Source organism: Diorhabda carinulata, chromosome 5 (genome assembly GCF_026250575.1).
Source record: "Diorhabda carinulata isolate Delta chromosome 5, icDioCari1.1, whole genome shotgun sequence".
NCBI classification, from domain to species: Eukaryota; Metazoa; Arthropoda; class Insecta; order Coleoptera; family Chrysomelidae; genus Diorhabda; species Diorhabda carinulata.
In genome coordinates, this window is record NC_079464.1 from 20,310,408 (window position 1) to 20,338,006 (window position 27,599).

General features: G+C 32.7%; 1 protein-coding gene and 1 pseudogene across 2 annotated transcripts in view; both read right to left on the reverse strand.

The window, feature by feature from the left end:
• The window catches only part of LOC130894207 (POU domain, class 6, transcription factor 2), a 154,394-nt gene that overhangs the window by 24,494 nt on the left and 102,301 nt on the right, over positions 1-27,599 (reverse strand). The gene's annotated exons all lie outside the window — the stretch shown is intronic.
• Positions 16,032-16,132, reverse strand: LOC130894673 (U6 spliceosomal RNA; annotated as a pseudogene).

Below are 27,599 nucleotides of genomic sequence, written 5' to 3' on the forward strand. Positions count from 1 at the left end.
CTCGAACGAACGTCAGAATATCAAGACATCTATCTGCTTACAGACTTCTCTTCAATATTGAAAACGTCTATTGTATGAAAGGTTATAATTATCTATAAGTATGGTCGTTGAAGTCACATACAAAATAAAGTACAAAAATACCTTAAAGGAACTCAAATGTCCAAGAGACCCCAGGAATTAATCATATATGATGTGGGTCGCCATTAAGATCGTGTACCATAAATCTTAATTAATACAATTGAGGGAGAAATGCTTGATTATTAAAAAATTGTTACAATTTGTAGACAAAAGCTAGTAAAAACTAAAAAACAAACATAAAAATAACTAAATAAAGATACAAATACAATGAAATTTCTATCTACAGAAGAAAACTACAATGAATAACAAAATTATAGGTGATAGTGATAGGTAATAATTAGTATATAAGTCCATAATAAAATAAAACCAGTATGCATGTCGGGAATTAAATATTTTTATTAGAATAGAAGTCATTTACAGAAGAGAAGGCATTTTCCAGTAAATATGTCCTGAAATTATTGCAGGAAAAAATTATATCGATTTGATTTCACTTGGCAAGTGATTGTGCATTTTTTTCGCATTGTGAAATATCGAGCCCTTAACTAATTCTGAACGTTGAGTAGGTGGGTGAAGATCGATCTCCGCGTTCCTAAGTGGATAGCCTTGCAACGACTTTTTTGAAATTGGAGAAGCGTGGTTACGAATTAGGCTTACGGAGTCAAAGATTAACAAGGCAAGAAGAATCAGAATTTTCAATCTCTTAAAGAATTCCGTGCAGTGAGTACGAATAAATATCTAAGATCTCTTTTGTAGTTTGAAGATTTGCTCAAATTGAGGAAAACATGGGAAATATCTCACTTGGATATATATATATATATATATATATATATATATATATATATATATATATATATATTTACGACTTAAAAAGTGATCATAAACGCACTTCTTCGCATATAATCGTTCATAAATTTTTTACAAGGCATCAAACGCAGTTCATATATTTTTTTTGTTAATCTACACAAAAAACGAACATTTTGGAAAAAAAATTGTTTGTTTAATCATTATTTATCTCAGTGAAAGATTTCATATGATTTTCTGACTTTAAATGTTATCATAAAGGCTCTAAAAAACGAAAAATCATCCGATTTCGACGATTTTTTTTTAAAAATATAGGAAATATCTCACTTGAGGATTTTATTTGGTTTTATGATTTTAAATGTGGTCATAAATGCACTTTTTGAGATATAATCCTTCATAACTTTTTTACAAAGCATTAAACGCAGTTCATATATGTTTTTGTCAATCTATGCAAAAAAGAACGTTTTGAAAAAAAAATTGAGAAATTTTTATTTATTTATTTTTTATCTCACTTAGAGAAAGAATTTTTTTTGAAAATATACGAAATATCTCACTTGAAGATTTGATATATTTTATGACTTTAAATGTGGTCATAAATGCACTTCTTGAGCAGGGCCAGATCAAGATTTATAAGGCCCGGGGCTAAAATAATGACGGGGCCCCCTTAAGGAATTCGGAAACCCGAAAAAATTCACAAAATAATATCAATACGTTAGATTTGTTGTATCAACACCTCAAAAAATACAGAATGATTTTCAAATGATGGGGCCCTCTTGGACCTGGGACCCGGGGCTGTAGCCCCCCAAGCCCCTACCTTAATCCGGCCCTGTTCTTGAGATATAATCGTTCATAACTTTTGTACCAAGCACCAAACGATTTTCATATGATTTTTTTGTGTTAATCTACAGAAAAAAACGAATATTTTGAATAAAAATCCCATATTAATATGTTTGTTTATTGATTTTTGTCAAAATCAACTACAAAAAAATGAATATTTACAAAAAAAATATGTATGATGATTCTTGAATGTTAAGTATCTTAAAATAATATTTATGACTTCAAAATTTGATATTTTCATGTTTAATGACAAAAAAATATAATTTATGTGTATTTTGAATAGAAACTACATAAAATTTTCAATGAATGATCTTTAAATTACAAAAATAAAGGATATTGTACAATTGATTACAATAAGTGATTTTAAGTTTTTGTTCATATAATGATCACTCAATAAAAAAGGTACAAACGATAATATGCGAAAAAAGATCAATTTTAAGAGAAATTGTTATTATTTTTAATTGTAAAGATATGATAAATCAACATTTTTCTATGCAGTTTTTTTTCAATTTGTTCGTTTTTTTGTGTAGATTTTAAAAAACAATATAACAACTTCATTTGATAATTTGGAAAAAAGTTATCAATAATTATACGTGAATGAGTGCATTTTTATGAACATTTAAGCCCCGAAACCAATATAAGTTTTCATTTTTTTATTCCCATAATGTTTTTCGTACATCCGCCGTAAAAACGAAGATTAAAAAAAAAACTCATCGAAATCGGAAGATTTTTCGATTTTCTAGAGGCAAAAAACGAGATGACCGCGAAAGTATAAAATTATCGATCAATGTTTTTGTAAATTTATAAAAGGTTAAACAGTTTTTGTTACATTCAAAAATGAACACCGATTGAAAACAAATTGATTGGCCTATAAAATCGTTCCACAATATGAGTCACTCTATACAATTGTGGTATTCAACTATATAATGAACGAAAGTAATTTACGATTCGGGAAATTTCGCGCAACGTTTTAATATATCGATAATAAAGATCCGGTCCTGTAATACGAAAACGAGAATACAAAGAGAGGTGCAAGATCCCTAATCACGGTGTTCCTGTTAACTGAGAATATGAGCGTTGAGTAAGGGGTTCCCTATAAGACAAAGACGTCAACAGGACAGTCTAGCGGCAGAATATGAAATGTGTGTGTGTGTGTATGTTCTCTTCTATAATTGAATCGACCAGCACGGACCCATGTTTATTCATAATGCGCCCTTCACAATCTGTATACTCTCTTGCTTATTCTAAAGGGTTGGTTGCCTGAGTTGGTACTTATGATAATTGTGTACGATAGGGTTCTACGAAGCGAGGGATTAGATCCGATTTTCGTAATTACTTTAAAAACTATATTCAAATTGAAATCTACTTTAGCACAGAATAGAAAATTCAACTAGAATCTAAATTACTTGTACAATATCTGTAGAGTAGATTTTAATTTGGCTCTGCGGGTATATTACAATTATGACATTTATTTTGACTAAAAGCGAAGCAAAGAAAAATATATTAAAATGTTGTTCAAAATGATATTATTATCATCATTAAAATTGAAAATGATTGGATCGCCATGACCTCAAAGTTTCGAATAGTGGAATAAGAAACGAGTAGAGAGAGATTGAGAGTGGTAAATCGATGCTTTTTCTCACTAATACAATAGTAAAATTCCATCTACAAACCGGTATTTCAAATTTTAATATTAGCTCTATGGTTTTATGGCAGCTGATAAATCAAAATTTTTACAAGTGAATCAGACTAGGCGACAAAAATATTACAACAAAAAAAGGAAAAAATTTTAGTAGTTCTAATCATATTGTACTTGGAAGTCAACTATAACATTTATACAATACAGACAACAGTCAAACTCTTACGAAAAAATGGAGGAAAATCTAGTATTAGTAGAGGAGTATTTCAAGTCAGCGGCGTCGGAGGAATTCTCAAATTTTAGGCGTTTTCCTTTTTTTGTCTTATAATTAAACTACCGAGTTATGAGTTTAGTACCCAATTTCAATTATTTCGTCATATCTATTATTTTTGCTTCCAAAGTATTGAATTACTGGTTTATACAAGAAGAAATGATGATTTCATATTCGACAAAGTTCAATTCGATTCTAAAAGTTATAAATGTCATACCAGATTAAGATCAACTATATTGGCAGCTATAATACCAGGATATATTAATTAGATTAATTAATTGGATACATTTATTATAGCGAACCTGCAACGTCTCTAGACCTTTCAAAAAAAATGTTTCTTCTTGCTCTGCAAACCAGACCTCTACAGCTTTTATTACCTCCTCATTGGAAGAAAATTTACGACCTTTTAAACTTTTTTTCACTTGATGATAGTCGAACGGAGCCAAATCTGGTGAATAAGGGGGGTGTTCTAATAATTTAATCACGAATTTTTTGCATGGTAACATGAGATTTGTGTGTAGGGGCGTTGTCCTGCAAAAATAAAACACCTTTGGATAACTTTCCGCGTCTTATCTCTATAATTTTTTCCCGTAGAGTAGTCAGTAATGTCGAATAGTAATCTCCAGTTATTGTTCTACACTTATCCAAAAAATCAATCACGATTACTCCATGGCAATCCCGAAAAATTGAAGCAAGAACTTTTCCAGCAGATTTTTGGACACGACACTTCTGGATCGTAGAAATGTACCCAAGTCTCATCCATATTAACAATTCAGATTAAGAAGTCTACATCGTTTTCAAATCGAGCACAGATCGAACGCGATGCTTCTACACTTGCACGCTTTTGGTCAACATTCAAACATTTTGGGGATCCATTTTGCAACAATTTTTCTCATGTCAAATTGACGTGAACTATATGATGAACGAGTTCGTATGAAATATTCAGTGCTTCAGATATTCGTTTTGACCCAATTCGACGGTCTGATAAAATTATATCATGAACTGCATCGATATTTTCGGTGACTGACACAGAAACTGGCCTTCCCGATCGGTCATATCTGTGTTAAACATATCTTTGACAATCTGCTTATGGTTCGATACTCCAATTTTTCGATTTTCACAATTTCGGTCTACATATTTTTTCTTTTAATTTATTGCGTAGCTCTGCTCCACTTTTTTGACGTCAAACTTTAGACTGACACTTGTAATAAGTTATTGTTCGTTGCTATGGTAACGCAATATTTTGTTTATGCATGGAACTGGTCTAAGCTAACTATATATCAATACATCCTCGTATATTTATTGGATGAAAGCGATGTGAATGTATTCTATCCATTGATAATTTCAGAGCATATGACGTACGGTTTGTCAATCCCACTTATCGACTGGCTTAGCTTTCTCAAAGACCGATACATCCAAGTCGCTATCGATTGACACAGCTCAGCAAAGTTTGAGGTTAACGCTGAGACGCATCTTATCACCTACTTTCTTTCTCCTCTACATTAATGATCTACAGTGACATATCAGATCGCTCTTTTCGAATTCATCCAACGGATTTGGAACCCAATTGGATTCAGTAACTATCAACGTACTTTTTAAAATCGTTTAAGCTGTAGATATTTTCGTTTTCTGTTGTGCTACAAACACCAATAAGTTACAATTTTAATTTATTGCCATTTAGCTCATCAATATTCTAAATTTGTTATTGTCCAATGGTCAAGTACTGTACTGTTTACCCCTATCGTTTCGTTAGTAGCTCGATTCTAAAAATAACCGTGAGCAAAATAATTCGACTTTTATATAAGAACAACAAAAGGCCTTTAATCTCTGTGTCTAGGACACATTGTCATCGTGTGATTGAAGTCGTCGGCCTGTCCCTGTCCTGTTCGTCCTACGAGTTCTACAACCCTTCTAAAGGCGGGGTAGGTTCGCTCCCGGCACTAGGGGGATGAGGGGGGCGAACATTAATATTGCGAAATGAAGCTCATTTGCATTTAAATAAGGTAGTCGTAGAACGGGGAAGTGAAGGCAGAGGGGCACTAATTACACTAACTACACAAAGAGCTCTCGCTTGGCTGGCCGCTGTCCGAACCCTCTCCTCTTTCTCCCTTTCCATAGGCCCTTAACCCTTATTATACGAGGGCGAGACTGTTCCAGGGCCGCTTGATTATCATTATGCTAGAATAGATTATGTATTGTAAATTGAGGGTGAGAGGAATAAAGGGAGCGGGGGGATTTAGTTTCTTAGTTCGAACGTTTGTTCTGAGAGTTAATAGGGAATATCATGAGTTTCCCTTCATTAAGCTACGAAATTAAAGCAATTCACACTTGGACTCGGAATTTTGACCTAATTGATGGTTGAGTGATATCTTTAAATCGGGACACCATGTATGTTTTACGGCTGAATGTGAACACCAGCGATTTGAAATATCAATCTACAATTACGAACTTTTCAACTCGCTTAGATTATTTATGAATATATGTGGCGGAAATCTTTTTTTTAAATGACTCTACTTACGTCAATATCTAATTTACACTAAATTGATGTTTTTTTACTCACTGTACTCTTATTTTAGTTTCTTAAACTATTATCAGTTTCAAAACAGTTTTACAGGGCCTCCCTGTGTAATATTTTTCAAAGGTTCTTAAGCATAATTTCAATTTCAGAGAAGTCTTGAAACAAATAACTTCCATATATTGTCATTTTTTCTAAAATCTACCGGAGAAGCGCTTAACATATTAGGCAGACCAAAAAGTTCGTAAACTGACACTTAGATGGCGCTACTAGTATCTATATCATTTTAAGTTAGCCTTAACCTTCAAAAGTGTATAAATTTGACAGCTGTCACACAATTAGTTTATGAATTATAGCATTTGGAGTGGAGAAAATTTTGTTGGTAAGAAAAATGTATTGGAAAGACTTGCTTTTCGTCAAAAAAATATTATTGAAGCCCAGAATATACTTCGTATTGTCTGTTGTATTTTTTAAATTATATAATATAATAATATATATAATAATAATAAAATAATCTTATTGTGGATTATTGGTATAAACGAGATTTATTATTCGGCCCCACAAATAAAAATCTAAGCAAGTTAGTTCTGCAGATGTGGGCGGCCACGTCCTGTCCACCTATCAGGGTATCTTTGATTTAAAAAATGTTGTAAAAACATGTCGCGACGAATGGCTAAGATTAGGTCTTATAAAATAAGAGGCGATTCGTGTCTTAAAGAGTCTAAATATATTTCTTCATTAACTGTCTCATTTAATTATGGAGCAATGATTTGCCCCTCGTATAATAACTGCTATAACTAACTAATAACATCAACATGATCAATAATTTTAGATATATGAGTGAAGATTATAACTCACTTATTTTTAACAGGCAATTTATTTGATCGATTTGACGTTTCGACCTGTTGCGGTCTTTATCAAAATATTTTGATGATTTTATAATATAATCAATAATCTTAATATTTTTATCAAGTATATTGATTTTTTATATGGATGAGTTCAAGGTTTTTTAAAAGAAATAACAAAATTTGAAATGCCGCAATTAATATATAAGTATTCGAATGCTCGGAATATATTGGAGTTAATACACTTTTGTATTTAATTTTTCCACATTCCAACTACGAAAAAGCCTATTAATTTTTCCAAAGCTATCTTATCATGTCGTCCCATGTTTCTTTTGGTCTTTTTCTGTTCCTTATTTGTTGTCTTTTGGTTTGCCAAACTTTTTTACTTGTTTTTAATTGCCCATTCTCTGCAAAAGTTTCCACCAGCTCAACTGTCTTCTTTCAATGAATTTGGCGAATGGTATTACTTGGAACTCTTCTGTAATACTATCATTTCTAATTATATCCTTTCTTGTCATTTCTTTTAATCTTCAACTGTGTAGCTTCTATTTAATTTTTTTGTTGCTGATTTAGTGATTTAGCAACAATATGTTAGTATGGGCATAAATATAGTTCGAAATGCTTCTATTTTGTATTTTTTTAAAATTCATTTCTTATTTATGAATCGATTTACCAATAAGCAAACAAATGTAACATTTTTAAATAATGAAAAAAATTTCAGTCACTAATCATCTCGGAAGACGAAGATAACCTACCGAAGCTCCTATATAAATTCCAACAAATAGCGAACGCGTACAACATGCAAATATCCACAAAAAAAAACAAAATCTCTGACAATATCTAAAGAACCGAGAAGATGTAAACTAGCGATCTACGATCAGAGTGTAGAACAAGTGATGTCCTTCAAATATCTAGGGACAAACGTAACAAGCGATAGAAATCTAAAGAAAGAAGTAAAAGCACAAACAACGAAGGCAGCATTAATATCAGGATACCTTAGAGATTCAATTTGGCGAAATAAATACATGAGCACAAAATGTAAAATTAGAATATATAAAACTTGCGTAAGGCAGGTAATGACATATGCAATAGAAACTAGAGCGGAGAACACAACCACTAAACGGCTCCTAAGAACAGAAATGCGGACTCTGAGATCAATAACAGGACGTACGTTACTCAATCGGAAGAAAAATGAAGAAATAAGGGACATGTGCGATATTCAGGATGTAGTAAGATGGGCAAGGAGCCGCAGAAGAGAATGGAGAGACCATGTTGACAGAATGCCAAATGAAAGGTTAGTAAAAATTGCAAAGGAAAAGAAACCAGACACAACTCGATCTCCTGGACGACCACCTATAAGGTGGTATGAAAGCTGTTCCTCAGCATCCCAACTACTCCTGGCAAACCCTTGATGAAAATACAGGAGAAGAAGAAGAAAAAAATTTAACAAAACTTACTTCATCAGTCTGCTAGTCGTTTGAGGAAAACTTCTCGCCGTTTACACATTTTTTAAGATACCTCAGGACGGAAAAAATATATCGATAGGCGATTTTTGCTATTTTAATGTTAATTCATTTTACTTTCTAAAGATCAAACTTTTATGCTTATATTAAAATTTGTGAGAAATCACAATATCTAAGATATACGAATTAACGCCCTCTAGCATTCACGTTGCTACTTAAATTACTTAGAATTTATATATTTTGTATTACTGAACAAAAGCTGTTTCAAATAATGTCAAGTTTATAAAAATCAGCTAAGCAGAACCGGACTAACAAGTATTTTTACATTACAAAGTTCCCACTCTCCCCCACCTATTATTTGAAGAGATAGACTAAATTTTGTGAAATGAAAAATGCGTGAAATTTATTGAATAATTCGATTATCGCATAGAAAGTACTATTAAATTTTAAAAAAGTTTACTTTTTTAATTCTATATTCTACGGCCTCTAGAAGTGGGACTTAAAATTCTGAAAATAATATTCATGTGTTTCTCGAGGACATTTTCGTTATAATTTTTCTTTCCCCGATGTTTTAGTTGACAAAACACACTTTCAAGACGCAATAGAAATGCTAAAACACTGATGCGATAAATGTATTAACCCTAATGAAGACTATATTATATAGGTGCTTCACGTAGACCTTTTATGCACTGATTCCATTCCACATTCCATTATTTTTTGCTTTTGTTTTCTAGTCCTGAATTCCTCTTTCTCTTAGGTCTTCCATTACCTCTGCATACTATCTTTTCTTTGGTTTTTCTTTTGTTCTTGTTCCTCCTTGTACTAACTTCATCAATTTTTCTGTTGCTCTAAAATATGTCATTCTCTGTTTGTGACCCCCAAACACTCAATTCTTTTGGACCTTATTATTTTGCTTAGTTCTGCTTCCCCAAGTAGATTCCTCGATCCATTATTTGTTCTTAGCCATAATTCTCTCTCCTTTTTATCTCCCAGTATCCTACTGAGTATTTTCTTTCTCATATATCTAACTTCCCTTCCTCTGCTTTGTTAACATTCCACTTTTCGCCTCAGTAGGTCACTGTTGGTCTCATTATTGTTTTTTATTCGCTTTTCTTGTCATTCTCGCTTCCAGATCACCGTCGTTCTTGATAACCACCATATACATAACTTTGAACTTGTTCTAAGCTCATTGCCTTTTCTTCGTTCATTGCATTGACAAACTTCTCATTACTCTGTCTGAACTTTCTATAGAGGCTATGCAGATTTTCTTAAGCTCGTTTTCCGATGTTGCATATGTCAGTAGTTGTGTTTTTCTTTCTTGTTTTTAGTATCTATATTCTGCTCAAATTGATTTCACTACTATCTTAATACTATATTGAACAGTGGGTAAAGGATCTTCCTGTTTTAGTCCTTTGTTGGTCTGGAAATATTTTGATATTCTTTTATTTGCCTTTACCTTCGTTTTTATATGTTCAAGTATAATTTTCGTAAGACTTAAAAGCTTTTTTGGAATACTAACATCGTTCATAATGCTGTACAAATAGTTTCTGTTTTTTGAAAATCTATGAAGACTGAGTAAGTTGGCAGATCGTGGTCTGTAATTGATCTTCCGGATCGAAGCCGAACAAACTTTTTGATCTATGTATGGCATTAGTCAAAAATAATATTTATTATCAAAAAATGGTCAAGAACGGATCCAAATACAACAAAATTCCATATTTTTCGATCCCAGTACTAAATTGCAATTTCGTTCTTTTAATTTCTATAAAATTGAAATCTCTACGAATCAGAGTAATCTTAAAATCGATGTCCTATTTATATTTCTAATTCATTCTACCTTTATTATGCAACAGCAGCCAGTGGAGACCACTGCGCTGTCGATACATGTCGTCGTGGCAATTAAAGAACGATAAATTATGCAGAAACCGAAAATGCATCTAGTAAGTACAGGGAGACATCATTAATTCAGTACTTTAAATATTTAAAGTGTACAAGGTCCGGCTGAGAATGGAAATTATAGATGATTGGCAACTATAACTAACAGTGCTTGTAATTTGCAGCTGAACAAATACCCTTTATTTCTCGGAGCTAATTAAATACGCCACCACACAGCAGAATCGATAGTACGAGAGGGATCGAGAAATTACTGAAACTGTTCCAATTTCCAATGAAGAAGTTTTCCATTAATACTGACCAGTACGGAATTGTTTAATTTAAATATAAGGCAGAGTTTGAGGAGAAATGAAAATTTCACAAGCGAATTTATGGAAATTGGATATTTTTATACAGGGTTAAATAGAAGAACGGGGAAAGAGATTTTAATAAATGTGGTATGAAAATAGGAAAAATTTGTTCTGGTACCATACAAAGATATTGGAAGGCATTTTTAACACAGTGGGTTTTAAATTGGTTTATAAGTTCAGCTTAAAACAATTTCTTGGTAATCTCAAGGATAAAATAGTGATATTTATGAAATGATTTTGACAAGAAGTAGATAGGGCACACTAAGAAGTCCATTAATGTTAATTGAAGTGCAATTAACATATTTGAAATAAAGGTGGACCAAAAAAAACGAGCACGTTGTCAGTCACTATCAAGAAATGATTATAAATAATTTGAAATTACTAAAAAATGTATCTAATGATAAATCTTGGGTACATTTGAAAGCATCGAAATTGTTGATTGTTAGTATAGTTTATTACATCTCCCACTGGGGTAATTTCTGTGGGTTATATTTGTTTTAATACACTCGTGGTCAAAAATAAAGCACCACCTCGATTTCTGAAAATATTTTTTTGTTTAATAATTTCCAATCATTTTGACGCAATAATAAGAAATATGTAGTAATTTTGAGTGATTTTCAATGAGTAAAAAAATAAAAATAAAAACATTGCAAGAAAACCAAATTTTCTTAAAAATAAAACTTGCATTCTAAACAATAATGTTCCTTTTTTTAAAAACCCTAGTACCTTGTATTTCCGCCTCTGGATGTAGTTGTTGCTAACATTCTCCTGAACATGCTTTCAATTAGGTGCTGTATCACTTCTTGAGGTATGTTCTTCCATTCCTCGAATGCCGCTTGGTCAAGCTCATTCAAATTTTAAGGAGATGGATTTCGACGATGTCCCAGACATGCTCGATAGGATTCATATCTGGACTTCTTGGTGGCCAGTCCAGTGTATGAATTCCTACTTCGTTTAGGTGATTCAGAACATCTGCCGCAACGTATGGTCTAGCATTATCTATCAAAACATGATAGATCCTCCTTGGAACGGTCCCCTGGGAATGACACAAGACTGCGCAAATCTTTCTCCTCGCCGAATTTTATTGCGTCCATCTGGACCTCTTAGACTGATTCTCGTCTCTTGGCATCAATTTTCTAAATTCTAATCTAAATGTTGCCTTTCAAATCTTAGTCTAACAACACGATGCCTGGTGCCTGGAGAGCTCTTCTGCTGTGTAGACCAGCATTCTGAAGGTGTTGTCTTATTGATATATCAGAGATATTTACATTTCGGACTTCTTGTAAAAGGCTGTTCAACTCGACACTTGTCATTGACCAATTTTTTAATGAGTTTAATTGCAAAAAACGGTCATCTGATGAAGTTATAACTGAATGACCTCCTAGAATGTGAACCAGTTTCTCGAAATCTTTGCATCAATTTGCCATTGGTTGTGTGGTGTACGCCAAACAGATTTGCCACTTCTCGATAAATTTGTCCCTTCCCGACTAACTCAGCTATTCTTTCAGTTTCACGTTCACTCAAATGCCTAACTATATTCATTTTTTGTTTCTAGCCATATGCTAGTATGTGACTGAATGTAGTTCAAAATACTTTCATTTTGATTTTTTTCACACTTTTTTATTATTTATGAATCCAAATATTCTATAGTATTATTAAGGTGTTGTCTTGATTATTTTTGGGCAATCAGTTAAAAGATGTTTTACAGTGAGTTGTGTCTTCTCATTGTATCGATTCATTTTTGGTGAAACCTCGTCTAGTTTGGATTTCGATGTTTGCCACTCGTTTTGTCACATTTTTTATACTTTTTGCACTTCAGTCGCGGTTTCACTAATCACTGCTTGTCGAGCATTGTGGTCGGGGTTCTTCATTTTCACCTAGGCCAGTATGAGAAGAAACTCAAAGTATTCCACACAATTATCCATTTGATGGAAGGAACTGTGATAATTCGATTTCAATTTTTAGTCTTATTGGGTATATGGAATAAAGTTGATTAATTATATGGATTGAGTTACGACAGTCTGTACACCGATTCAGACGCTGCTGGTTTAAGGTAGCTTAAATTGAAATGTGTTGTTTTGTACATTTACTGTTGCACCATTCTACTATAGAAAAGACTTTTCTATAGTTAATTTTATCAGTCTGCTTATCACAGATCTATCATATCAATAAATAATTTCATCAAATAGATTGATTTGGTACTGAGCATTGAACTGATTATACCACGTGATCCCATCAAATTGTGCTAATATCTTTTAAAACTAAAGAAATACTAAAAAATAATTTGGGTAGAAATATTCGTGCATATCCAATGCAGTTCGTTATTTATTGATAAATGATGAAATAACTGTTCTATGTTTGTATATAAGAAAGAACCGTGATCAGTTTGTAGCTGGGATTTTCTGGCATTTTATTGTCACATTGCTATTCCTACTGATCTAAAATTCTGGCGATCTGCATTATATCGTTAATGATCAAAATGCACATCACGTTCGACGCTTGCCACCCCCTTAGCGTTGGCGTGGAAAGGGGGTTAAGGAAGGGGGTCAGCCCAAGAACCACCTCTCGGCCCCTTTCCGCCGATGCCGGGCGCTCGAACTCCGACTAAAACTTAATTATAATTAATTAATGCGACTGCTACTAAGTCTATAGGCTATACGCTATATAATTAGAAACCTTTATATAAAATGAATACTGTTAATTAAGGAACTAAAAGACATTATACAGTGCTAGATTGCAGAAATAACTTAAGTACAAATAATATTATTATTGCCAAGTTTCAGTTGATTCACACCAGGGAGTTTTGGATTTGAGGAGTTTACAAGATACCCGACTCTCTGCGGAATATTCAATAAGATTTAATTGCAAAAATCAAATCACAAGACAAAACTTGTATATATATTTATAAAAGTTTTGTCATTTTTTTTCTCTCTATTTTGTTTGTATTTTCTATATCGACAGAAAGACTGCTTTAACTAAGGGTTAGTTGGTAGAGTTATCAGTCAAAATAGATAACATACAACACTCTAAAGCATGTAAATCACTTAATTTTAGTTTATTTAGCTAACCTTCTACCTCGTGTAAGATTCTCGATGGAATTTTTTATTCTTGGGTAATTTTTGGAATGGTCCTCCTATTGGAACCCTTTTCCTCTGAAGAGCTAGGACTGGGGTGATTTCTGTGGTGTGGTATCGCTTTATTGGGCTTTTAGCATAGCTCTATATAGCATTACACGCATTTGCAATAACGACAACAATAAAAAAATAAAAATTTCTTCTGATAATCATAATTAGTTATAACAGCGCAGTGCCTAGTAGTTATTCACGCAACTGTTTATGAAAAGAGCGATATTGTTCAACAAACGAGCGCCAATAAGTTTTGCATGTGGCATACAACCCATGGGTATGAATACCATTGGAAAATCATCAGCAAAGATTGCTCAGTACCTATCTAAGGTCTATCTAAGACACAGGACATTGTTTCAGACTCTCGTCAGCGTCTCTCCTGGCAGACTCAGGAGCAGACATTCTGATAATAAAGCAACATGTGGAGGATGGAAATCCAATTTCAGAAAATATTCTGGGCCAAACCCCTGGCATAGATGTAGATATAACAGCTTCAAATTAAATTAAAATTAGACAAGAAGTTCAAGAGAATATTCCCAAAAAAATGGATCCACTTCAAATAACTGTGTCTTTAGTAATGTCGTTTCCAATATTTATAAATCTTATAATAGAATTGAATTATAATAATGTATCAATTGTCAGTATGAATAATGAAATAATCGTCAGTTTCTATAGTAATTAATGAATTATTCTTTGAAACTCAAACAATTACGAAAAGTTTCTTAATGTCTCGTATTGATAGCGGAATTAGGTATATGGTTAGGTTTTATGGACCCCTTATAAAATATATTATATATTTATTAATGTTTCGAACATTCTATTCACGATACAAACAAATTAACAATATAACAGACGACTTCAATTATACATGGTGTCCCACGACAAGTTAAAACTATCTGTATATGGCAAAATTCTTGTAGTAAAATCATGAATATTTCTACGTTTGGGACTGTAACTTTGTTATTTTTAAACTCTACGTCAAATTTTAGTATACTTTTGTCTAAAAACTTTACTAGAAAAAATGCATACTTCTTAAGTTATTTATTTTTTTATAAAAAAATTTGACCGTTGCAGACCCTTATAAACTATTTTTTTACGAGTATATCCTTAAAGATATGAAAATGGTTTCTGTTCGGTTGCTTTAAGCAAGGTCAGACGTATTTGAATCTATGTTGAAAAAATTTTCATTTTATACAGGGTGTGTATAAAAAGTGTTAGAAGTTTAACGTCATAAATATCAAATTTCTTTATTTTTTTAAATAGAACCACCCGCTTTTTTCTATTTTAACTCATTCAGTCAATTGTTGATACTTTCGAAAATCGTTAAAATGGCTCATTCTCAATTTAATAACGAAGATTATGTAAATAGCAGCAAATAAAGTACATGTTCTTGTCATATTCACCATGTATTAAAAGCAAATTTACATAATCTTCGTAACCACACCTGCATCTTTAAAAATTTACAAAAAACATTCGATATCTGGCTAACGGTAAGGTTTAGGTGTAAGATAGTATACATGAATTTGCCTTATGTTTTACCCTTGAATGAATTAAAATAGAAAAAACCGGGTGGTTCTATTTAAAAAAATAAAGAAATTTGATATTTATGAAGTTGAACTTTGAACACTTTTTATACACACCCTGTATAAAATGAAAAAAATTTCAACATGGATTCAAATACGCCTGACCTTGCTTAAAGCAACCGAACAGAAACCATTTTCATATCTTTAAGGGTGTCTTCGGAAAAAAATAATTTATAATGGTCTGCAACGGTCAAATTAATAATTCAAAACTAAAATTTTACGTAGATTTCAAAAATGTTCTCTGAAACAGCTTGGTAACTAAAAGAAACTATAGGACTTTTCTTTATTTCCCTTGGGCCATTGAGTATCTCCTTGAGGTTAGTTTTCAGATCAAACTGATGGTAAGCAGTATGTGCTAAACAGACACAGAAACGTAACAACTTTAGCGGACAGGACGACTTTCTGACCACATCAAATAACCGTAAGTTTTCTGTGATTAATGTGGAATCTTCTTATTGTCACAGTTTCTCTCCTACTCAAAAAGGTTAGTTACTTTATATATATCGTGCAAAGATTCTTGGATGAGGTTTTTTAAGTTAGTTTTCAGATTATTGATCAGCTTAACTAGGATTTTAAGAGGATTCTTGGAGTCTACTTTGGTATGGCGATCTGCAGATTCGTTTCCAGTGAAAAAAATGCGGAAGGCTTCACGATTTTGCATGTCATCCTTGTCCATTAGTAATGCTAATTTTCTCTATCCAATTTTATTATATGTATTACCGAAGCAAGTACTATAATGAAATTACTCTTCAAAATTTCTTAATAAATCGTCTGATTTTTTAGAAAACAAATCACATCTTTCCCTTCCTTTAAATCCTCGTGAATCAAAAGTGACATACTTGTTTTTCTGTATATATATATAGACTTTCCGATAAAATACTATTAATCATTATTTGGACATAGAAAATACCCCTTCACACGGCCCGTTTAGTATGCAATGCAGTGTCTTAACGTCAGTGTATCTCGGAGAGATTAGAGTTGTGTAGTTGCGATTTTGAAAAATAGGTTTTATCAGCTGTAATCTTGTTGGTATTCAGGACGATGCCTTTAACTCCTTTATTCCTTTTTTAGCACATTGCCGTGTTATATGAAAAGGATTTGATAGTACCTAATTTGAAGTCGTTAAGTTAAAGGTAGGGTTATCTAAAAAGTATTTTCCAATTTATTATTTCTTTGACCTTTTGATATGTTTACATTTCTAGATCTTTTTGATCCAAAATTAGTTTTTTTTAATAATTTTTGAAAGATAGATAAAATTGACGTCTTTATTTTGACAAAGACTTAAAGAAAAGTCGAAACGTTAATTTCATATATCTTTTAAAAATTATTAAAAAAACTAATTTTGAAACAGAAGAGACTTTTTGTTTTCTCCCATTTCAATTCTTTTAGTGTTCAGGGCATCGTTTATGCCAACCGGCAACATCGTGACTATTCCAGTTTTAAGAGGGGTCACTTAAGAATTAGGCGAAAAAGCGCGCGAGAGTTAGTTGTTCGGAAGACATGAGCATTGACTGTGAATCCGAAAGACGTACGATTTCCAGAGAAGACAAATTGTTTTGTTTAAAGACTTTAAAGTTAGTTAGTTGCTCAGAAGACGTGAGCATTGAGATTTATGAAAAGATTTCTAGAAAAGACGTATTCCTTTTTAAGGACGTAAAGACGACGGATCTATTAAATCCAAAATTTCATTATTATCAAACCATTATTTCATTCGTTACGTTTATATATCACCATAATTCTTTTTTATTTTAAACTTACATTGTTAACGTTCATTTTTGCATGTGTTATAAACTACCCTAGAAAACACAACCTAAATATATATGCTTAGACTGAAGTCTACTTTTTCGAATGCGATGTCTACCTTGTCTTTCGACAAATCAGTGTAGCCGTTGCCGACGTTTGTATAGGGACTGTTTTTTTATTCGACTTGAAAATGATGAACGTAAAAATAAAGTAACGGATTGTTGCGAAATGTCACATGAAAAGAAAAAAGTCGTTGATCTTTTTCGATCTGATCATCGACTAAGTAATCGTGCGATTGCTTAATCTCTAGGAAATGACAAAAAAAGTATGTGGCAAATGTTATTGTCTCGCAGTGTCGGTTAGGGGATTTCCAGCCTAGTACAACATCCCAGTGTCAGACCACCTACATTATTCGCCGGATTTTGCACCGTGAGATTTCCTAAGATCATATCTGTATTGAAAGCAACAATATTTGGGTCTGTTCTGGTTCTGAATCTATGATATAAAAAGCGGCGCGCACTCTTAAGGAACTGATAGAACAAGACTTCTTGCACTGTTTCGAATAATGGAAGCTTCGCATGGAGCGATGTAGGGATAGAGGAGGGATATATATATTGAAAATGATAATAAATAGATATACATAATATACAAATACTTAAATCATCAGTCTTGTTATTTAATAGCTACACTTTGATCTTCTAGGGAAACTATTTAATTTCTGTGCAAAGTAATCACCCCCTTATACGCACTTTGGCATTTGAAGTCTGTATAACTTAAAATTTTGAAGTTTCCACAACAAGTTTTAAGCCAGTAAACTTTTGGAATGCTCTCAAAAAATTGATGAATTGCTTAATCTCCCTCACCCACCGTCATGAACAGTCAATCACTTAAATGATTTTTTAGGTTAAAAAATAACCATATATCACACATTATTTTTTTTTTAAATTGCGCCTATTCCTCAAAACAATATTTGATGGAAAGGATGGTGTGATTCAAAGTCGTCTGTTTATTCTAGTCCACAATCGACGATTTGAACATACAAGTTTTTTCAATTTAAGATCTTCCACTGTGGGTTTCATCATCAAAATATCTTAAACCGCCGAAATATCTAGGCCATCAAAAAATTCTCCGTGTAGTTTTGATAAAGTTTTTATTACGCTATGACTAAATCTAAAACAGATTTCATAGCATACTAAATGTCTAATATCTGTTTGCTTATTCCCCTTCTAAATCGCATGATTACAGTGTTGCCGTGTCGAACGCTGCGTTGCCTAATACATTAGAATTTAATGAAGTATTCTAAGGATAGAATACCTTTTATCAATTGAAGAAGTAGTTTATATAATTACAGAGATGTGCAAAGTAATTGATTGACTAGCGTGGTAAATATCTGTTGTTGAATTTCTTTTTATAAGAACTATGAATACTAATATTAGTCCAGTTAACGAGACGATTGTGAAAATGAGGTATTACCTCTCTATACCGAATCTTGACATCACATTTTGCACATAACAAGTCAGAAGGTTTATTGCTAACTGTCATTTCTTTTCACTTAGAGATTATCTAGAAAACAATACATTCAACACTGATCCGGTTTTTTAAATAAACACAAGGTAATGAAAACCCTCATAGTGCAGCCAAATACGCAGGTTCTACCCAAGATCAATAGTATAGGCAGGAATTATTTATATCATTATTGGATATATACTATTAATATCGAGTATGAGTATCCCTTTTCAATCCCAGTTGCCTGGACAATTCCCTTTGTCGCTTTTGCTCCTCATAACTTTGAGTGTTTCCAACCCACAGCTTGAGGTAACTAAGGGAATATCTCTGCAGGTTCAAGCACTGGCATCGTTTTAGTGGCTTCAAGCTTGTAGAGTTCGTACCCTTAGTTTTGAGATAAAACCATGGCAGACACCATATCTCTGCAGGTTCAAGCACTGGCATCGTTTTAGTGGCTTCAAGCTTGTAGAGTTCGTACCCTTAGTTTTGAGATAAAACCATGGCAGACACCATATCTCTGCAGGTTCAAGCACTGGCATCGTTTTAGTGGCTTCAAGCTTGTAGAGTTCGTACCCTTAGTTTTGAGATAAAACCATGGCAGACACCATATCTCTGCAGGTTCAAGCACTGGCATCGTTTTAGTGGCTTCAAGCTTGTAGAGTTCGTACCCTTAGTTTTGAGATAAAACCATGGCAGACACCATATCTCTGCAGGTTCAAGCACTGGCATCGTTTTAGTGGCTTCAAGCTTGTAGAGTTCGTGCTCTTATTTTTGAGATAAAACCATGACAGACACAAATACAGGCTATTTTTGGAGTAAGACTTATTTCCAAAATCAACTAGACTATTTCATCAAGATCGACTTCTTATTACTTTCGAGCTGTTTATGAGTTTCTAGACATCACATTTTTAAATCAAAAATGTATTTTATGACCTTATGACTAGCAAGATTTCGAAAATTAAAGCCAAAACAACGAAGTTCCTGATGAAAAATATCTAGTAAGAAAGGTAGTATCCCAATAATTAATTTTTTTTTCATCACCTAGTCATTTACTTATTTTATTTCAATTTGCTTCAATAATGGGCATTATTTGAATTTCAAGCGTTGTCATTAATAAATTTGGAGACATGGAATGAGATGTGTAATTTATATAGATTTTAAATGGTGCCTTACACAGTCCTTACATTTTAAATTAATGTGCCATTGATCGTATACTATTTTTTTTTAGTTTAAAGTTTACAAAAATGCAGTTTGCATACTTGCAATCATCATTCAAAGACCCTCTAGTTTTTATACAATTTCACCCCTTTCCCAAAATCTAAGCTGTCATATGGATTAGTATACCAATAAGGGTCCGTTGGTTTTTTAGTTGAATTAAATACTGTTGGCCGTTTTGCCCGAATCATTCGGAGATGTGCAGTTTTTCTTGAAAATTAGTTTTCAATAACAGTTAACACATCACTCAATAAGATGAGCGGCTAACTTAGAAAAACACATTTTTTGCTAAAAATCGTTTTTAATCATTAATGAAATCTCCATCAAGAGTAATACAATCATTCCAAAGCCTCTCTAACTTCTGGAAGTCGTGCTTGTAGAAGGATTTGTCTTCTTCTTTATTTGAGTTAAATTTCTTACCGGCGAGCATTTTTCTGAGATAAGCGAATAGCCAGTAGTCACTGGGAGCCATATCTGGACTATACGGTGGATGAGGAAGCAATTCGATCAATTTAACTATCGTTGCCATCGACTTGTGAATCGGTGCAAACTGTCTTGGCGAAACAGTGGTTTTTTCTTCGACATATCAGGTCGTTTTTCCTTGATTTTTGCATCGAACGATCCAACAACTATATGTGGTATTCGCTATTGACTGTATTTCCCTTTTGGAGATAGTCGATGAACAATATTCCATAAGCATCCCAAAATATGGAAGCCAAGCTGACTGATGTGCCTTTGGACGCTTTGGAATTTGTTCACTGGCTGCAGTACACTCAAATGATGATCGTTTTGATTCCGGAGTGAAGGGACGTTTCCATGTATTGTCACATATCGACGCAAAGAATCTGATTCATTACGTGTAAACAAATACTGCTCGAAATCATCACCACGTTTTTGTTTCTGAACGACTGTGAGTAAACGCGGAACCCACTTTGAAAAAGACTTTCTCATGGTGAAATGTTCATAGATAATTGTAAACCCACTGCCTTTTGATATATTTACGGCATCAGCCATCTCAAGCAATTTCAATTGACGATTAGATATAACCAGTTTGTGGACTTTTTTTCTGGAGTAACTACCTCAATTGGAAAACCAGAACGTTCACCATCATCGGTGTCTGTTCGAACACGTTTAAATTCAGCAAACAAATAACAAATGGTTCTTTTCGATGGACAACATTTTTTGTTAGAACCAATGATAAATTAACACACAAAATTATTCCATTGTTTTGAAAATAACAAAATTAGCTTCACTTAAATAGCTGTCGTTTTTTTCTTACTAATCGAAATGTCATGAAATTTTACACATGGTCTTGTGAAAGTTGGTACCTCATAGGAGCCATATGTATTTGACAATAGCAGCGCCATCTGTATGTCAGTCACACGACTTATTTAGTGATGTAATACATTCAGCGAAACTCAACAATATCTAAACGATTACAAATATGCATACTTCAGTCTCAATCATGATTGAGCTTGTTGTGAAATGTCCAATTTTTATTTCAGTGGATAGGACTATTAAATATAACGACTTTAGCCACAGTTGAAACGCTCTTAATTTCAATTTTTTTTCGTAATCTACGTTAAATGATATTTTTGTTCAATGTAAATGAAGTATTATGTTGTTTTTCCTATATACAAATTTGATTCGTGATTGTAATTTATTTTAAAGTGAATATTTAAAAATATTTCACTTTCTTATACAATAGAAACGTATTTGTGTTTAAATGTGTAAATCTAAATATTGATACTTTACAAAAACAATATGCACAATTCAATTCTTTGTTGCTTGCTGTTGTTTGGAAAAGAATCTAAACATTCAATCAATTAAAAAAGTTGCAAATTCATTCGCAATAACCGGCAACCCAACGTGCTGTCAGTCGAACAAACATAAAAAAACTCGCATTCAATCATACTATCGACAAGAAAAAAAACGCAAAAAAGAAAAACGTCAAAAAAACAACAACGAAAAAGCAGCAGCATCGGACGCATTGCAGTTACATCAAAAATCGTATTAGTGCATTTTTCATAGAAAAAGTTACACGGAATAATTAAACTGGACTTCCAATTTGATTTGCATATTTTCACGCGTCTCTCGTTAGTCATTACTCATTAGAGGCTGGATGACAGTGCCCCCTATGAACCACCACCCATTTCACTGACCAAATGTCACTGCAGAGTGTGAAAAAAAATCTAAAAACAAATGATTGGTGGATTGGGGTACACAGCAGCCATGTTTTCAATCGCTCGATCGGTTTGTTTGGTATTGTAGACGATTCTTAGATTTCAACAAGCAAAATGTTATATCGATATTAAAATGAAGATGAATGAACTTGAATGAATGAATGAATTAAGATATTTGTTGATAAATTGGGACATTTTTATTTGGTACACGATTTTTTTTCGAAATGAATCTGATACAGGAATTTGTTTTCTCTGCGGGGATGGGATTTCGGCCCTTGTTTGGTATTGAAATGGTTTCAGTTTGTGTGACGCCCGTCCAGTATATGCATCCGCTCTCTCTAGCACATGAAATGAAGTTGAAAGGTTATATGATACAGAGCAAAAAGGTTCGATTGTTCCGATTTATCCCTACAGTCCGATGAACGGGTTTACCAAGTTTCAAAACAAAACAACAACGGAAAACTTGTAACATCAACGAGTGGACATCTTAAGTTCAGAATTCACTTCGGAAAAAAGTTGAGGGTGAATAAAATTTTCTAGAAATAACTTATGGACTATCCCAACGGGAAGTTTTCTCTGGAATTTTGAGAAAAAAGAAGTTTAATAGTCACGGGGCAAGAATGATGTTTTTTCGATAGTACGAATTACGTATCGGTTTAGTCATTTAGACAACTAGAAATATGAGTTATATTAATATAGAAACTATGTTTTATACGTATTAAGTAACATAGAAGGGTTCGTACTCTGTAAGGGTAAATCGTATTCCCAAACTACCTGCAGATTAGAAACTCGCTCGGGTTCAACCCATACCAAAAAAACCGTTCCCAACAACTACCGTCGGATTGATTAAGTTCCAGCCATTGTCAAGGTCATGGAGAAAGCAAATAGTCTGTTAACATCATCAGTAATGGACTGAAAGTATAGAGAAATATGGGGAATCCCGACGAATCACACTGGACATATCGAACATAGCATGCCAACCTTCTAAATAAATTAAGATCATTTTTACTTATCGACTGGCTTAGTAGTTATCTCCAAGACCGATCCAGCTAAGTCGCCTTTAATGGTCACTCCTCAGAAAGGTTTGCGGTCAACGTTGGTGTTGATGCATCTTGTCACCTACTCTGTTTATCCTGTACATAAACGATCTACTCGACCAAACTGCAAATCCTATCTTCGCCAACGATAACACATCGTTTAAATCAACCGTACCCAATAGACTCTAACACCCAAATCCGTAAGCAGCAATAGATCATCACCATCAATACCGATCTTGGAAGCAATCTGTGGTGAGGTGGAAACAATAAGCAATCTGATTGAGTTTAATGCAGCGGAGACCCAGGCTGCTATTTTTTCAAAGACGGCTAGCTCTGCGCCTCAGGATTTGGTCTTGTCTGGATATAAAATATCACCATTGTCGCAAATTTGCTTGTTCGGTGTTGAGGTTGGAAGCAATATACCTTGGCATAGTCGCGTGGTCGAATTGGCTAAAGCAGCTGCACAAAATCTTAGAGCCCCATTCAAGACCTAGAAGATTTATATCCCGCAATAGCTTTTACCCCTCTACAAGCCCCAGATTCGTTCATCTTTGAAATACTGTTCGCACACTTTGAGCTCGGCCTCCGAGCATACCTTGAAGATGCTCGACTCAATATAGAAGAGAGCTGTTGGACTTATAGGCGATCCAGAGTTGACGAGAAACTTAAAGAACATAGAGCATAGAAGAAAGGTCATCGACCTGACTCTGTTTTACCGATAGTATCTGCAAGATCTACTCGATAGGCAGACGTGGCTCAAGAACACTGAGTTTGCCTGCACCTGCTTAGAACGACAAGTTATCGGGACTTCTTTCTATGGAGAAGTGCAAGACTGTGGAATCAGCTATCATGGCACGTCTTTTCCAACCACTGTAACATACAGAAATTCAAGATCAAGATCCATAGGCATCCCCACATGGAAAGCACCACTCGAACTAGTCGCGTTTGATAGGCTTTACCTTTTTGTGCGTGCTTTTTACATAGAAAAGACTATTATTAGCTTATGATGTTGGAATTTAGAAAGAAAATACATTTAGTTTTTTGACTATTGAATGTCTCTCTCCATCTCTTGCATAAAATAGGACAGAACGTATGTCTGTGGTGGGAGCAATGAGTAGGCATTAAATTGGATCGTTTCTAGGTGGTATCAAGGTGCTGGAGTATCATATGTATCGATGATTTAGAAAGCAGCTTTGTGAAGCGTCAGTCTTTGCTGATACTCCAATACTGATGTGCTATTAATAATATATCGATGAAATGATGAGGATTTCCGAATATGCAAAACGATTTTTCACATAAGAAGTGATTTAAAGTGAATTCTAATATACCATGAGTCTTTTTTTGACCTCATATCTTTAGGATTGATACGTTTGATATGGCAGAGCAATGATAATGCTTTTAATAGCTTATTCAATTCTAATTGAGCATAATTGGGCATTGACCTACAATTTTATTGGCTAAAATTTTTTTGCACAACAAAAAGTACAAAGATATCAGCGTAGAAGTATCAAATTTCGAGTACCCTAAGCTGTGTTCCAATCCTGCGATCCAATCTGTAGAGGAATTTATTGAAGGATTCTGGAAAATGATTTGGAGTCGATAGCCGATAATATAGAATGTATTCTGAATATCTTCTATCGTATCTAATGCGCATGTTTTGTTCGGAATAAAATGTATATAATTAACTAATTTGTGATTAAAAAGTCAACTACCACGTGTTTTAAAAACAATTACGTAGAAGTTAGAGGTAATTTCGTGGTCAATATCACAAAATGAATGCACATGCGCCAGATTAAAAATCCTTACCCATATTCGAGGATACATTGGACGTATTCAGAACACGTTCGGAATTAGAAATCAGTGCTCCACGAACACAGGATAAATCCTGAACATGTTTTATTACCACCGCGAACTCATAATTTCACACTGCGCATGAATCTGATGACAGAACATGTTCAGGATATGTACTGCGAGCAAAGTTGATATATTTTTAATTTGGTATAAAATATTTCGTCTTCTCTTGATGTAAAGCTCATTTTTTGAATTTACTCCCCTGACTAATAGTCCATGTTTGATCATGGATGAGTTTTTTATTCTCAGTGATATTTTGGCATTCCGATATTTGTGATATCATTAAGTTTTGCATATTTTGTAGTCGTTTAGTGATAATAATCATTGTAATTTTTCTCGATAAAAAACTTTATATATTTCGAATAACTTTCTGTCGGCTAATCGTGACTTATTTATTAATCGACATCGTTTAATATGTGTGATACAATTCTTTAAATTATCTTCAAACTAATCTATGTATAATGCAGTCGAATAGAAATAAACTCTAAGTGTTTATTACTAAACGCAATGTACATTCTTGAGCATATTAATAACCAATAATGAGAATTAGTGTTTGAATTGGATTAAAATATATTGTATAACACTGATTTATGTTTTATGGTTTTACCGCGACGATCATCGAAGTAATAGAATATGAGTTTTCTTTTTCCTCAAATACAGTCGCTTTTTGTAATTTCTTCTTTTACTTTATTACTATTTTACCTTGTTGAAGGAAAGTCCATAAATACAATCCCTTCAAATGATCGCCATCACTTCAGTGGGTGAAACCACCTTTGCCTGTTTGGGAACAGGTCCTCCAGTTGCAATCCACTTTCTAGTGGATTCAAGATTTATCTACAGTTATAAATAAGCACACAAACCAGACTTATTTTGTTGACATCGCGTCAATAAGCCTGGAATAAGTTTATTTGAATGAGCTTTTGATTTTGCAAAATTGGCAAACGTGGCACCTATAGCGATTGTCCATTACCATTTCATGAATTTTTTTGTTTGAATAGCTATTTTAAAAGTATGTGTTCGAATCGTTCACTAGCTGTTGGAGTTAAATTAAATTTAATTACTGGAGGATTTCTATCGTATTCATTCTTTTGGCATATTTCACAATTATTAACAAAATTTTCTATATCTTGTAACATTTTAGGCCAATAATATTTCTCAGTTAATGATTTCTTTCGTTAATTCTTCTATGGCATTTTTGTATATATGATAGTATTCTAATTTCTCTCTTTTGTTCTTCTTCAGTAAAAATATCTTTGACTACATTTATACAGTTAATAAATATTCATGTGATAGATTCGAATTAATTTACTTATATCTTTTTCGTGCCAATTATATTTTTCCTTTTCATTTTTGATTTTTGTGCCACTCATATTTTCGATTTCCATTCAGTAATTAAAATTATGAATTTCATATTGACCAGTTTCAAAAGGATAAACATTAAGAGGTTCATTTAAAGTTATATAAATTGTCTTAAACGTTTCATTTTTGTTACACTGATTATAATTTAAATTTTTATATTATTTCCTTTTTCCATTAGTTGAATAAACAAAGTTATGAATTATATTATTAAGTTTCTTATGTATATTCTAATTAATAATAACTTTTTATTATTCTAGTTTCTAAAAGTTAACTAATATTTTATATTCTACTTATTTTGATTTCTATTAATTCTAAATCTTATCTATTCCTACAACATAATAATAATAATAAAGAAAGGTTTTTGTATGAAAATCCATTTTATAATTTCTTGAATTGTGTACCATTTTAAAGAAGGATAATATTTATTTTTCAAAAATAGTACTTATATTAACTTTTCATTTAGTATAGCATTTAATTTCCTATTCAAATATTTATTCATTATTATTTCTATCAAATTCTTTGTTAATTGTTTCATAATTAATTTTATTTTTCTCATTTTCATTGTTTTTTTCTCTTTTATTAATCATATTATTTTGATTTTGTATATTTGTATTTAATTCAGATGTTATAACATAACAATCTTTTTCTAATATATCATTATCTATTTTTATAACATCATTTATATCTTTTTCTTCCATTGTCATATCATTATTTATTTCATTTATTTTTCTATTTAATTCTATTACATTTTCTTTTACTTCACTTTCATTATCATTTAGGTATATTTGATTTATCTAATCCTGTATATTCTAATTCTACGTTTAATTCCACTTTATCAAATAATTCTACTTCTAATTCTCCTTTTGTATCATTATTCATTTCTCCTACCATTATAATATTTTCTTCTGAATTCTTTTCTGTTGCATTCAATTTATCTTCTTTTTCTTCAAATAATTTACTGAGATCTAGTTCTAATTGTTCATTTATTTCTTACAATTATTTAATCCCATTAATTCATTTTCATGAATTTTAGAATTTTTGGTTAGGTTAGGTTACCATCCAATTATATGTGAATTTTGGGAATAGTTTTAGGATGCCAAAACACAAGTTTTTACATGGTAATATACTGGTAATATTTGGCTTAAGATGACTGGTCTAAAATGGTTACAATTTCAACGCGGTGGTTAATCTTCAGGGTAGATAACCCTCGTGCAATAAGTAAAATCTCACTAAAATATCTATAATAACATACAAAAATATTTGTCAACTTATCGCTGCTTGTTGTAAAACACTACGTTTTGGAAT